This window comes from Trichechus manatus, unplaced genomic scaffold (genome assembly GCF_000243295.1).
Source record: "Trichechus manatus latirostris isolate Lorelei unplaced genomic scaffold, TriManLat1.0 scaffold00061, whole genome shotgun sequence".
In the NCBI taxonomy this organism is placed as follows: domain Eukaryota; kingdom Metazoa; phylum Chordata; class Mammalia; order Sirenia; family Trichechidae; genus Trichechus; species Trichechus manatus.
The window spans coordinates 13361535-13365267 of record NW_004443997.1 but is presented as its reverse complement, the minus strand read 5'-3'; positions in this window follow the sequence as shown (position 1 = coordinate 13365267).

Sequence of the window (3733 nt, the reverse complement as noted above, 5' to 3'; positions counted from 1 at the left end):
TTTCTTCTCGCGTTTTACTATAAGCTGCAAAGAGCAATCAGACAACATCTTCAATTCTCTGCTTAGAAACTTCCTGAGCTCGATGACCCAGTTTATTAAGAACATTTTCTACTTTCCATATAATTGCAGATGACAGCATTGCTTAACTTTCTGCCACTACACAACAAGGATTCTCTTTTCGCCAATATCCAATAACATGTTCCTCACTTCCTTTGGAGCCCTCACTGGCAGCATCCTCAAAGTTCAGAATTCTATTAACACTTTGTTCTAGAAAATTTAGGCTTTCTCTAACATACTCAAAATTTTTGCAGCCTCTGCCCACTGCTCAGTTCTAAAACCATTCCCACATTTTAGGTTATAACAGCATCCCACTTTTAGGTACCAAAATCTGTATTAGTTTTATATGTTGCATGACAAATTACCCCAAATCATTTATTATCTCACAGTTTCCGTGGGTCAGGAACCTGGGCACTGCCAGCACAGGGTTTCTCACAAGGCTGCAATCAAGCTGTTGACCACAACCATCTGAAGTCTTAACTGGGAAAGGACCTGTTCTAAGCTCACTTAAGAGTTTAACTGAGCTCCAGTTCTCATCAGCAGTTGTCCAAAGACATCAGTTCCTTGAAACATGGGCCCTTCTACAGGGTAGTTCACAACATTGGCTGGCTTCCCTCACAGCAAATATACAAAAAAGAAAGGGCACCCAAGACAGAAACCATGTCTTTTTGTAACCTAATCTCAGACATTAGAACCAAGTCACCAGTACTAGCCTACATGCAGAGCACATGAATACCAGGGGGCAAGGATCACTGGAGGCTATCGTAGAGGCTGCCTACCATGGCCACCTCACCAGCAGAAGATGAAGTAGCTTCACTGGAAGAAACCTCTCCTTCCTTGGGGCTCTGCCCTTTTCATTCATTGAGTACTTCAACAAATACTGAGCACTTACAATGGGCTGGGGACTGCTGGGTGTTGGGGATAATGACCATTAAAACAAGGCTCTTTCTCTTGCAGAGATTATGTACAGCTTAGTGGGGAAGAAGAATACTAAAGAATTAAAAACAAATGACTATGTAAATAAAAATTGTTATTAAATATAAGGAAATAGGTTATGAGGTTATAATAGGAACATCTGATTTGATTGGGAAAGGGGAACAAGGGTCAGGCATCATCAGAATGAGGTAGAAGGGCAGCAATTAGACTGTGTGTGTGTGTGTGTGCGTGCGTGCTGGGAGGGGAGAGGAAGTTTCTAGGTAAAAGGAAAGCATGTAAGAACAAGAATAGCCAATAGGTTGAGCTGCTAGTCTCAGAGCTGCTTGAGAGCAAGGACCTTGACTATTTATTATCTCTGCATCTCTATTACGTAGCAATGCCTGGCACAGAGAGGCATTTGATAAATTCTTAATGAATAATCAATGGATGAACTCCAGGTAGCTTCTATTTCTCAATTCTTATGAATAATGTTAATTCAAGTCATTTAGAAATTATCTTCCACACCTCACTTTTGGATCAGCGTTCTTATTTGTATTAGGTAGGCTAGCCAAAGCTGCTAAAACAAAAAGACTCAAATACGTAATAGTTCAACACAACGTAAGTTTATTTTTTTCTCATGTAACAGTATTGGGTGGATGTTCAGGTTGATGAGGTAGAGTTTTCCTCCACCCAGGAAACTTCCATGTTGAGGCCTTTCCTTCTCCAGAATCCTGTCATCATCTTGTTCAGACTAGCAGAATGAGTTAAGTGCGCAGAGGAACACCTGTGGGAGTTTTTATGGGCCAGGCAGGGAAATTGTGCATTGTCTTTTGCTTACTTTCCACTGGGGAGAGAATAGGCACATGGCCTCATCTCCTTTAAGGGACATGAGGGATACAGTGTAGGTATATGGCCAAATTCTGGTGGACAACTAACAATATCCACCACAATATTTGACTTCAGTATTTTTGCAAGTAACGCACCCACACATATAATGCGCAGAGCGTCCCTAGGAAAATAATGCTCGAGGGGGTTGCACAGTTGGCAAAAAACATATAATGTGCACGCTATTTGCGTAAAAATACGATACTTACTTGACTTATCCTCTGGTATGTCTCTCAGGCACCTGAAATTACCTTGGGTGGAAAAGAACTCTGGATTCTACCCCACCTTGCTCCCATCAAGTCTTTCATTCACTGAATGGCATCATCATCTATCCAGTTGCTTAAGCCAGACACCTGGGCATTATCCTTCATTCCTTTCTTATCCTTGCTTTTGTCAACTAATCCTTCAGGAAGTTCTGTCAACTCAACCTCCAACACATCTTAAATCCATACACTCTCTCCATTTCTACTGCCACCTCCTTAGTTCAAGCACCCTAAGAATCTCTCATCTTGATTATTGCAATAGCATCCTAATAACTCTCCATGCTTCAATTCTTGCTTGCTTACATCTCCTTTTCTATAGAGTGGTCTTTAAAAACCTAATCATATCATTCTTTAGTTTAAAACCCTCCCATGGCTTAGATCAAACTCAGTGCTCTTACAATGACACCTAAGGACATACATGGTGCAGCCCCTGCCCACCCCTCTACTCTATTGTTCTCCTTCACGCTCACTGTACTACAGCTACATTGGCCTTCTTGATTCTGGTTTATTCCCACCTTAAGATTTTTGTACTTGCTGTTCCATCTACCCAGATATGTCTTCCTCACATTTCCAGTAACTCATCCCTCTGGGGTCTCAGCTTAAATGTTATCTCCTGAGAGATCTTCCCTGTTCATTTAATATGAAATAGTCTCGATATCCAATTATTTTCTTACCTTAGCATCGTGCTCATTTTCTTTTTAGCATCTATCATACACTTTGTGTTTTACCCTGTTTATTGTCTGCTTCCCCTTCCTGAAAGTAAGATCCATGAGCAGGAAACCTATTTTGTTTCTACTGTTCCCAGAGTGTCTAGAAATCCTGACACATAGTGGTAGTCAGTAAACAATTATCGAGTGAATGAGTGGAGAACGCTCAAGAGGTGATCAACCAAAAATCCTCAAAGGTCCTTAATAAGTTGTTGGTGTCGTGTAAAGAGTTCAGTTTTGGAGCACAAACCTGGGTTCCAATTCTGGGCAGACCACGTCTCAGTTGTACATAAATGAGTTCAGCTCCCTGGGCCTCAGTTACCTCATCTGTAAACGGGAAATAAGAACGGTACCTACCTGACAGCGTCAAATGTCTACCTTATAAAGATGAATGGAGATAACGGAGGAAAAGAGATTCACGCCATTTAAGAAGTTAACGCTTCGTAAATTGAAAAATTGCGGCTATTATTACACACAATTCTATCTGCTTACCGCAGTCTCCTCTCCTCCTACAGGGGATGACCTCCACCGCTCCTTTCCACAGAACGTTTCTGGGGAAATATATCTCCACACCGTGGCGAAAAAAGGGGAAGCACGAACACACGCGCAGCTAGCCGCGTCCTACAGCGGTCTCCCGTGGCCCCGTTCCGCCGGGCCCTGCCCCAGCACGTCATCAGCGCGGCGCCAGAGTTGCGGAGGGCCCCGGGGCCTGTCCTGGGTGCGGCGCGCTACTGGGAGGCCCTGGCAGGCGCCTGCAAATCAGTTGTGTGGCTTGGGGGCAGCTCGGAAGCCCCAGTGGACGGCGGCGAGGGGCAGGTGGAGCCGTCGGGGCACGGAGCCCGGCGACAGGAGGTGCGGCTCGAAGCTCAGGCGGGGCACAGCGCGGGCGGCCGGGCGGCCGGCGGG